This window comes from Mesoplodon densirostris, chromosome 16 (genome assembly GCF_025265405.1).
Source record: "Mesoplodon densirostris isolate mMesDen1 chromosome 16, mMesDen1 primary haplotype, whole genome shotgun sequence".
In the NCBI taxonomy this organism is placed as follows: domain Eukaryota; kingdom Metazoa; phylum Chordata; class Mammalia; order Artiodactyla; family Ziphiidae; genus Mesoplodon; species Mesoplodon densirostris.
This window is the reverse complement of record NC_082676.1, coordinates 34,399,075-34,411,351: the sequence shown is the minus strand read 5'-3', so window position 1 is coordinate 34,411,351 and position 12,277 is coordinate 34,399,075.

Genomic DNA, 12,277 nt, shown 5'->3' with positions numbered 1-12,277 from the left:
GAGAGAAAAAAACTTTAATTAAAAAAAGTTTGAAGCCCTGTCAAGGTTAGTCACTGTTGCCCAAATGGTCTGGCCTTGCTGGTTCTTAACTGTTAGCCTCTTTTCTCTCAGCTATTCTTTACTAAAATTGCACAGCAAAGGAGTATTTATAGTTTAAAGATACTGATACCAACTTGTCTAGCAGGGTTTTAAATACAGGAGTTATTTGCCTATTGTACATGGTTTGGGTGCAAAGAGATGGTGTTGGTCACCTTCTGGCTGGATGCCCACATGCTTGGACTAGGCATGTTGCAGTGACTGGCAGAGAAACAGACAGGAAGGAAGGAATAACTGGCTCTGTCAATTTCACGATGTAAAAGCTAAACGGAAAAACTCTGACCCTCATGCATTTACCCCCAATTTGTTATATACCGTAGAAGAAATGTCAGTCTCTTGGTTAACCACGTATGATCCATAATTCATCTGCTGTTTTTCTGAAACGTGGAGTGACTGTTTAACCATAATAGCACGTGACCCGTTAGGCATAGCAGAGAAGATAACTGGACTTGAAGTTGCAAGCTCTGGACTCCAGATCTGGCTCCTTTTCTAAATCCTCTGCTCTCTTTGTGCCTCACCTGTCGATTCTTCTCACTCCTTTGGTCTTCAGGTTTTCATCTGTGAAATAAGGATTAGATAAGTTAATAGTCATATAATGTTTGCATGTATTTTATTTTACATGAGACTCATGACCTGAGAAGTAGGTGAGGCAAAAATGATCAATTTCCAAGTAAAGAAGCTGGAACTCACAAGGTTATCTAATTTGTCTTGCATCTTTTAGTAAGGGGCAGAGCAGGGCCTCAGGTACCACCTGACCGCAGGGCAGCTTGCTTCTTCCAGAACAAGTGATCTGAGGGTATGTGCATGGGGGAGAAAAAAAGGGAGTGCCCAAGACAGAAGCCACAGACCTTTATAACCTAATCTCAGAAGGGATATAGCACCCCTCCTGCCATCTGCTATTGGTTGTACAAACGAACCCTCATAGAAAGTGGGAGGGGCTACACAGGTGTGTGCGACCAGGAGACAGGGATCACTGGATGCCACCTTGGAGGCTGGCTACCACGCTCTGCCATGCTACCATGTGTTAACATTTTAAAAGACCTCATTTAGGTGATAGCCTAGAGCCCGTGAAGTCTCAGCAAAGAAATAGAAGAGATGAAGAAGAACCAAATGGAAATTTTAGAACTGAAAAATATGATAACTGAAACTCAAACTTTACTGGGTGGGCTCAACAGCAGAATGGAGGAGACAGAGGAAAGAACCGGTAGACTTGAAGAGGCAACATTAGAAAGAAGCACCTAGATCCAACTACCAATTTACAGGAAATCCAGAGGACAGAGGAAAATGTGAAGCTGTACTTCAGATATGCCATCAGCAAAATCCAGACTGGAAGAAACTCTGCAGGACAGACAACTCAGTTTCCTCATTTAATAAATTTCAAATAAAAAACTGCACATTGAGGGAACCTATAAAAGACATATTGACCAGCTGGAATGTGTATTTATATTATTTGTATTCTGATTACAACAAATGTAAAAATAAAACACATTGGATATTTGAGACATTGGAAACTTGAACATTGAATTGAGGTTTGATATTAAATGTTAATTTTTTAGGTTTAATATTAGGGTTATGTTAATTTAAAATGTCATTTTAAAGAGATATGTACTGAATGATTACAGATGCAATGATGTTTGGAATTTGTTTCAAAGTAATATGGGATAAGGGAAATAGAAAAGAAATATATTTTGTGCATCTGACAATGTGGTGATGGCTGGTGATGGGTCCATGGTAGGGGTAGTTATTATACTATTCTGGGTTTTTTTTTGCCCTGTGTGGATATTTGAAGTTCTCCATAATTAAAAGTTAAAAAGAAACCATTATGTCCTCTTACTCCAGGGGGCTGATCATCTGATCCGTCCCCTGGCAGTAAATTGGAAGTTTTCTCAATTGGGTGAAAAAGGTCTTTGTACTAGAATACATTGGGCAATGTTGAAAGCAGATTTATCATGCTGAATGCAGGGAAATTAAATAAATTACATAGAGAACAGTGAGCACCCCCTCATCCCCACACCCCACTGGGTAAATGGAATGCTCTCAGCCAGGTGTAGATCCTCCAGGTAGGAGACTAGAAGATCCTTCTCTGGGAAATCTGACCACCCCAAGAGAAAAGACCTAAAGACACTGATGTTGTTGGCTCCACAAGGAAACAACCAGTCAGATTATCCCAGGGTCTCAGAGCTTCCGATCAGCTTTTTAGTACCTCACTCTTAAATGAACAGGCCAAGGGCCACCAGGAATCATCAAACATTTAAGGAACGTCTTTGACATAATAGAGGCAAGACAAATAGCACTGGTGGGAGATTTGGAAGAAAAGTCATACAAAGAAAAAAAATTAAACAATCCTGGTATCATTAGTATACTCAAGAAATTAGCTATTGCTTCCAGGAAGCAAAAATAGGATGCTATTTAAAAAAACCCAAGAACAAAAAGTACTCTTAGAAATTAAAAATACATAGTAGAAATGAAAAACTCAACAGTAGAGTTGGAAGATGAAGTTGAGGAAATCTCTCATAAAGTAGGGCAAAATGATGAAGATAAAATAAAAAAGGTTATATAAATCTTGGAATCCAGGAGGTCCAAAATCTGAATAGAGCTATTCCAGAAGTAGAGAAAGAAAAAATAGAGAAAAGAAAATTATCACAGAAATAATTCGAGTATTTCCCAAAGCAGAAGAAAACATTTCCAAACTTAAAGGATCCAGCGAGGGGTCCAGAAAAATGCATGAAAATTAACCTATGCCCAAAGCACATCACTGTGAAATTTCAAAACTCTGGTAAAAGAAAAGATCCTACAAATTTCCAGAGAGTAAAAATAAATCATGTACAAAAGATCAAGAATCAGAATGACTTTCTTCTTACTCACCTGCTGGTCATGAAACCTTTTATCACACCCAGTCAGCTAATCTATTCATGGGAGAATCCTAATGGGAACACATAGATGTATATATATAAGAAATCTGAACCAACTGTTCAGAAAAATTAACCCAGGCTCCTGTTGTTAAATTTTCATGATCAAGCACAAGAAGAAAATCGGCATGATGAAAGGGAAAGGCCAAGGTGAATGAAACAACAACTTTTGCTAGAAGACATATAATTCAGAGAAGGTAGGGGGAATTAAATCTCTAACTTATATTCTCAACAGATTTGAGAAGATAGATATTGCAGCCATAAAACAAGAAGATGCTATGAACCAGGAACAATCTGAGAAATTGAATGATTGCCAGGAAAAAAAATTCAAGAGAATGGTTTGAAGATAAAGATAAGGAAATCTTTCAGAATACTGACCAGAAAATTACAGAGAGATGAAAAAGTTGGGAGAAAAATAAGAGACAGGATCAATTCAGGAGGCCCATCATCTGAGTACCTGGAGTTCCAAAAAAGAAGACAGAGGAGAAAACACAGGGAAAGACATTACCAGAGATATCATGAAAGAAAACTTATCAGAATTGAAGGAATCTCTAGGTTGAAGGGCTCACTGGATGCCAAGCAGAATAAATAAGAAAAAGACCAATATCTACATTCAATGCTGTGAAATTTCAGGCGCCAAGAATAAACAGAAGATCCTAAAAATTTCCAGAAAGAAAAAATGTTACCTTCAAAAGAATGAGAATCAGACTAACATCAGATTTCTCTCTGGGAACACAGAATGCTAGAAGATTATGGAAAAATGCCTTCAAAGTTCTGAAGGAAAATTACTTAGAATTGAGAATTCTGTAGCCATATAAAGCATAATCATATTTTCAGATATAAACTCAGAGGGATTACCTTTCAAATACTAGCAAAGCTGTTTGAGAATGTACTCTTTCAGAAAAGGATGAAAACAATCTATCTCCAACCCCCACCAGAAAAAGAGCAAGACATAAGATACAAAAAATGGTGGAACCAACCCAGAATTCCAATTAAAAGGAATCCCAGGATAAGAGTTATGGAGTGAAGCTGGAAAGCTCTTTGTGCCATATTAGAACAGAAAGGCAGAGACCTTCAGGTAGAACGGCTTCAACAAGAGGAATGAAATAGATCCACGTAATAGGATGACTAAGAAGCCAGATGATGTTAATGACATGATGAAGAAAATATGTCTGTTTCTCATCAATAAGAAGAAAGTAAGTAAGGCAATTAGAAACAACAGGGGAAAAATTGTGTAAGAAACTCATGACCAAATGTGAAGCAAACAAGATGTGGTGTGATTTTGATCTTGATTCTGAAACAACTCATGAAACCAACAGACAAAACAGGCAAGTAACTCTACATGCAGAAGAGATGGTGAATGTTGTCCTTGACACTGTCAAAGTTCAGCAGACAAAAGATGCAGTTGGGGGGCTTCCCTGATGGTCCAGTGGTTAAGACTTTCTGCTTCCAGTGCAGGGGACAGGGGTTCGATCCCTTGTTGTGGGAAGTTCCGCATGCTGTGGGGTGTGGCCAAAAATAAATAAATAAATTAATTTTTAAAAAAGATGCAGGTGGGGATGTAGAGGAGTGGAGCAGAAGGTAGAGTACCAATATCTTCCTTCATCTAACTTGGAGGGGTCACGTGTTTCAGGCTGACTGATTGAAAAGCAAAGACAGGTTCAAGAAAAAATATTTAAAAGGACAAATAGAAGAACTGAAAACAGTAACTACAAAAGTGGGGGCAGGTGGAGGGAAGTGCTAGCTACCTAACTCCTCATCTTTCATGATCGGGAGTCAACAGATGAAGTCTTTTAAAAATTTTTTAAAAATTTTTTATACAATTTGTAAGGGTTATACTCCATTTACAGTCATTACAAAATATTGGCTCTATTCCCCATGCTGTACAACACATCCTTGTAGCCTATCTTACACCCAGTAGTTTACACCTCTGACTCCCCCACCCCTATTTGCCCCCTCCCCCCCCCAGTTTGTTCTCTATATCTGTGAGTCTGCTTCTTTTTTGTTATATTCACTAGTTTGCTGTATTTTTTAGATTCTACATATAAGTGATATCGTACAGTATTTTTCTTTCTCTGGCTGACTTATTTCACTTAGCATAATGCCCTCCAAGTCCATTTGTGCTTCTGCAAATGGCAAAATTTCATTTTTTTTTTTTTTTTTTGTGGTATGCGGGCCTCTCACTGTTGTGGCCTCCCCCGTTGCGGAGCACAGGCTCCGGACGCGCAGGCTCCGGACGCGCAGGCTCAGCGGCCATGGCTCACGGGCCCAGCCGCTCCGTGGCATATGGGATCCTCCCAGACCGGGGCACGAACCCGTATTCCCTGCATCGGCAGGCGGACTCTCAACCACTTGCGCCACCAGGGAGGCCCAAAATTTCATTTTTTATGGCTGAGTAGTATTCCATTGCGAGCACACACGCGCACACACGCGTATGTGTACTACATCTTCTTTATCCATTCATCTGTTGATGGACAAGATGAAGTCTTAAACTGGTGGTGAATCAAGAAATACCAGTGTATATATATATGTTATTATTTGTAAGAATATTATATATCTGGTAGCATATGTATAGAAAAAATTTCTGGGAGACTAGTCACCAAACTGCTAACTTCTGGTGGGAGATAGACAGGAGTCCCAATTTTGTCATGGGTGTTTTTTTTAGTAATAATTAAAAATTTAAAAACCTCAGAGACATTAGAATTGTGTGATCTCCTGGTGTGTCACATGAATGTGGATTTGAGTCCTAGATTCCTGAGGCACAACTACATACGATGAAAGTCTGATGAACAAGTTGGGAGCTACCAGTAATAAAAAGGCACTTTAGAGTGTAAGCGTCTCTCCTCCAAAGTAAATACCCATTCACTCAGTTTGGGTGAATCATAATTGGGAAAATATTCCAAATCCGTGATTTGCTTGTCTTTGAAAAATCTGATTGTTTAGAAAACTTTTAAAGTGGTTTTCTTTGTGTGTGGTGGGGGGAGGGGGCAGAGAATCATAACATTTAACAATTATTAAAAATTAGGGGAATTTTTATTGTTTATAAAGTCTTGGTCATTACCTGCACATTCAGTTAAATAAATACACTTAGGAAACCAAAATCCCTCTCTGGAAGCTTGCAGTTTTAGACACAAATGCCCCTAGATTAAGAACAATCACAGGACACCTTAACAGAATATTGTTATAGACATCTTCCATACAGGTAATGCTGATAATAACAGTATGATATTGGTATTATATCTATTTTATAGATGAAGAAGTTGAAGTTCAGAGATTTAAGGGAATCACCCAGGATCCCACAGCTAGCAAACAGGGGAATATTTAAACCCACTCTGCTGATACCAAGTCTGATCCAGCTCATCTACCTAACGTGGTGATTGCCAGGGACTTAATTGCTCTGGGGTTTATCCTCGTTCTTATATGCCTTGGGTTTTTAGTTCTCCACGCATTTTGAGGGAAGGAAACTCTGATGATTGTTAAACAATTCATGGCAAGTCTCTAGTTTTGAGGAAAGGTGGGGAAAGAAATGTTGGGGTGATTGAGAAATTAGAATCCAAAGGAGGCTAGAAAGTGATTTCCATGGGACTTCTCTAGAAGGATTTCTGAGGAGCATAGCCACCCTAATAACCCTGGTAGACTGTAGACATGGGCTTTCTCTTTGCCCATGGCCATAAATCTGGCTTCTGAACTAAAAGTACTCTTCTATCAAAACCCGAGGAGTGGGAATTCCCTGGCGATCCAGTGGTTAAAACTTGGCTCTTTCACTGCTGAGGGCCCGGGTTCAATACCTGGTCGGGGAACTAAGATCCTGCAAGCTGTGTGCAGCAAAACGAACAAACAAAAAACCAAAACAGCAACAACAACAACAAAAGACACAGGAGTTTTCTCATCTGAGCGATCACGGGCCAAAGCAGCAACTATTTCTTTGAACCTCCAGACCAAGTCTTCCCAGTAGAAGAGAAATAGCTCTTTGGCAAAACAATCTAGTGCTACCCAAATACCATATTCCAGGCCAATGGCAGGTTCATAGCTTTCCTAAGTCATTCACTGTTGGCACCGATCCCCTCTCACCCTCTTATCCCACCCACTTAGATATGAAGTATTCTGCAAAGGATTGCATTCAGGAGGTGGAAACTCTTTCAGGGAAAGGATGTGTCAGCCAGATGGGTTCCATGAAACATCTCTAATGATACTTAGCCTCACCCTTTTTCCAACACAAGCTTCTCCTAAGACCAGCCCATTATTATCAAAATATTCCATCTGGATGCAATGTGGTTTATTTAGGATAACATTCAAGTCTCTTAATTTTCATCCATGAGTTGAGAATCTAACCAGAATCCATAAATTCAACTGCAGTAAGGGCAGTCTGTTTTCTTTGCAGCGAGAACTTTCCAGAGCGAAAATCAAACTGTTTTCCCACTTGATTCCAAGGACTCTCACTTTTAAAAGAGAAGTATGACAGCCTTGTCCTGTGCTCAGTTAAGACATCACAGACTTTGCTCTCTGAGCAAATTGCAACGTCTACATTGATTATACCTCTAAGTGACAACCTGAGATGAAAATTCATGGCCGAAATAGATGTGGCTTGTTGAGAAAGCTGCTCAAGGCTTTTAAAAAGAAGCAAGTGTTGGGGGGCTGCCTTATGAGAAATAAAGTTACCAACCATACCTCCCAAGTATATTTAAATTGATGATGCTCCTGAATTAATCACTGACAATTTTTGAGCCTCTTTAGAAACTTGCTACTTAAGATATGAGGTAAAAACAAACAAGTCACCCTCCCCCTGCATCCAGGTGAAGCAGCTGACCTTTCCTTTTCTCCACTGCAAACCACAGCATACTGGTGTCCTTGAGAAAGGGAAGCCTTCAGTCTGGCTCTTCTGTCTCATTTATACATTGTTTGAATGATTTGCTTCTGTGATGGTCTCCACTACTAGATGTCAGCCACAAAATGCAGGGACCATAGCTAATGGACCTTTTAAAATCCCTTGCCAAACAACCCGATTCAAAAACAAAGGACTTGAATAGGCATTTCTCCAAAGAAGATATACAAATGGTCAACAAGCACATGGAAAGATGCTAAATGTCATGAGTCACCAGGGAAATGCAAATCAAAACCACACTGAGATACCACATCACACCCACTAGGATGGCTCCTATCAAAGCCCCAGAAAATAACAAGTGATGGCCAGGATGTAGAGAAATTGAAACTCTTGGGCACTGTTGGTGGTAATGTAAAAAGGTACAGCTGCTACAGAAAACAGTATGGTGGTTCCTCAAAAATTAAAAATAGAATTACCATATGATCCAGCAATTCCACTTCTGGGTATCTACCCAAAAGAATTGAAAAAAGGATCTTGAAGAGATATTTGTACACCCATGTTCATAGCAGCATTATTCACAGTAGCTAAAACATGGAAGCAACCCAAGTGTCCACGGACAGATGAATGGATAAGCAAAGTGTGGTCTATCCATACAATGGAATATGATTCAACCTTAAAAAGGAAGGAAATTCCGACAAATGCTACAACATAGATGATTTTTTTTGTTTTTTATTGATTGATTGAAGTTGATTTACAATGTATTAACTTCAGGTGTACAGCAAAGTGATTCAGTTATTTATAGACATATATGTTATTACAAAATATTGAGTATAGTTCCCTGTGTTATACAGTAGGTCCTTGTTTATCTATTTTATATATAGTAGTGTGTATATGTTACTCCCACATTCCTAGTTTATCCCTCTCCCCTCCCCACTTTTCCCCTTCGGTAACTGTAAGTTTGTTTACTATGTCTGTGAGTCTGTTTCCATTTTGTAAATAAGTTCATTTGTATCACTTTTTTAGGTTCCACATATAAGTGATGTCATATGATATTTGTCTTTCTCTGTCTGACTTACTATCCATGTTGCTGCAAATGGCATTATTTCATTCTTTTTTTATGGCTGAGCAATGTTCCATTGTATGTATGTATATATATACACCACATCTTCTTTATCCATTCCTCTGTTGATGGACATTTAGGTTACTTCCATGTCTTGGCTATTGTCAGTAGTGCTGCTCTGAACCTTGGGGTGCATGTATCTTTCCCAGTTATGGCTTTCTCCAGATATATGCCCAGGAGTGAGATTGCAGGATCATATGGTAGCTCTGTTTTTAGTTTTTTGAGGAACCCCCATACTGTTCTCCTTCTTGAGGACATTAAGTGAAATAGGCTAAGTACAAAAAGACAAATATTGTATGATTCCACTTAAATGAGGTAACTAGAATAGTCAAATTTGCAGAGACAGAAAGTAAAATGGTGGGTGCCGAGCTGGGGGAGAGGGAGGAAACAAGGGACTTACTGTTTAATGGATACAGTTTCAGTTTTCCAAGATGAAAAGATCCCCAGAGATGGAGGATGGTGATGTAACACAATATTCTAACTTTACACTTAAAAGTAGTTAAGACCAATAGAAATCATAAAATCTTGAAGGAGTAATAGACCAGAACCTTGGACATCTCTTCTATTTCTAATAAAATTGTCATGTCTGAATTTTTAAAATTGAGCTTATTATATTCTTAATAGTCTTAATTACTTTTATTTGGATAATCAATTTAATTGATTAGAACATTGTTCATCTAAGTGGGAGCTACTCTATAAACAAAATTACCTTTTTAAATGAATAATAGCAGTTCAATCATTTTCTCATTTTCACTCATGACCTTACCTCTTTCTGAACACGGACTGTGGGGTTCAGCTATGATGTTTAAAGAAAGACTTTGGAATTAGTTTTCTGCAGTTGCCCCTAATTACTTGGCTGCATCTATTTGAAGAAATAATCTATATCTCAAATAATTCCACAGCCATAAAACAACTACACACCTATCAGGATGGCTAAAAGAAAAATAACACCACCAAATGCTGGCAAGAATGCTGAGGAGCATTGCTGGTAGGTAAGTGAAATGCTACAGCCACTCTGGAAAAGAGTTTGGCAGTTTCTTATAAAACTGAACATGTAATTTCTTTATCACTCAGCAATTATACTCTAGGGTAGCTATCCCAGAGAAATGAAAACTTCTGTTCACATAAATACCTGTACACAAATGTTCATAGTAGTTTATTTGTAATAGCCAAAAATTGGAGTTAGCTCAGGTGTCCTTCAAAGGATGATTGGTTAAACAAACTGTGATACATCCATACTGTAGAACACTACATAGTAATAAAAAGGAGGGAACTATTGATACACGTAACTACCTGGATGACCCTCCAGGGAATTATGCTGCATGAAAAAAACTATCCCTGAAGATTACATTCTATATGATTCCATTTATGTAACGTTCTAAAATTGACAACATTTAAAAATGGAGGACAGACTACTGGTTACCAGGTGTTGAGAGTGGGACAAAAGGTGTGGGTACAAAAGGGCAACATGAGGGATCCATGTGGCATTGAAACTGTTCAGTATTTTGACCATAGTGGTGGATACTTGAAACTACACATGTTAAAACTGTATAAAATTTAATACACACACACACACACACACACACACGCACACACACACACACATCAGTATAAGTAAAACTGGGAAACTCTATCACTGGATTGTATCAATGTCAGTACCCTGGTTGTGATATTATATTGAATACTACGATTTTGCACAATGTTACCATCAGGGGAAACTGGCAAAGTGTCCAAAGGATCTCTCTGTATTATTTCTTACAACTGAATGTGAATCTACAATTATCTCAATAAAAATTTCAATTAGAAAAAAAAATTCAATTAGAAAAAACAAGTAAAAAACCTTACCAATGATAATAATGTACTAAGACTTGCATCAAGTTTAGGCTGTAATTTAGAGAAAGATCCTAAAGGCTTCTGGACATAAAAGAATAAATAAATGTGCTAATTAAATGAGACTTTATACACCCTGTTGTTTTAAAAATCTGATGTTTAGGTGAAAAGTAAAAGAATACTAGATGCCAGATCTACGAAAAACCTTAAAGTCTAGTCTGATCTAGCCACTGGCCTCAGAGGCAACAGCTCAGGTCCAGACATGTCCTCAAGAGGCATTTTTTATAGCTGTCTCTGCTCCCACAAGGGATCCCCTGCACAGTATTCCAAACAGATTTCCCTAGGGTAATAGAACTTGCAGGTTTTGGAGCAAAGACTAGCACATGCATTTTACATGTACTAATAAGAACTACCATTTACCGAGTGCCTGCTATATTAGACTGCTAAATCTACACCCAAGATTTAATTTAAGCCTCATGATAACTTTGAGTGAGAGGTATTTTTATCTCCATTTTACAGATGAGCAAAGTGAGACTTGGAGATTTAATTAACTTGCTCTGGCACCAGCTGGTAATAGGATGAAGCTAGGGTAAATTGTAGGTCTGTGTGGATTATAGCTGCCCTCTTTTCAGCACACCCACTGCCTTCAAAAGGAGCTACTGCCCTGCGGAACACATACATATTGGATATTCCCAATGCTGTTTGCCTGGTCGTTGCCTTTAGGTTAGGAGTTCTTAATCTAGGGGCGATGGGACCTTACAGGATACACAAATTGGCTTCAGGAGATCATGAACCCACTGAAATGGGATGCAAAATTTGGTGTGTATTTGCCCATATGAAATTTTCTGGAGAAAGTCTCCATTGCTGCCATCAGATTCCCAAGAGGTTTGGGACTCAAAAAGAGGTTAAGAACTGCTGCAGCCAGATCCAAAGAGATTTTTTTTCCCCACTGGAAAACCTTTCAAATGCCCAATAACACTGACTCAGGGAAGTGATACATTTGGGGGCAATAAAATCAGCTACTAAATCCTACACAGAAAGCAGGGTCAAAACTACATTTTGTAAAGTCATTGCAAAGAGGATACTTGCAGAGACACTGAATTTCATCTCTGCCTCAGCAGAATTGTTTGACATTTCCCATCTATTTGTTCCAGATATCTTTAGTATAGTCATCCCTCCTTATCTGTGGATGATTGGTTCCAGGATCTCCTGCAGATACCAAAATTTTCAGATGCTCAAGTCCCTTATACAAAATGACGTAGTATTTGCATATAACCTATGCATATCCTCCCGTATACTTTATTTTTTAACATCTTTATTGGAGTATAATTGCTTTACAATGGTGTGCTAGTTTCTGCTTTATAACAAAGTGAATCAGTTATACATATACATATATCCCCATATCTCCTCCCTCTTGCGTCTCCCTCCCACCCTCTCTATCCCACCCCTCTGGGTGGTCACAAAGAACCGAGCTGATCTCCCTGGGCTATGTGGCTGCTT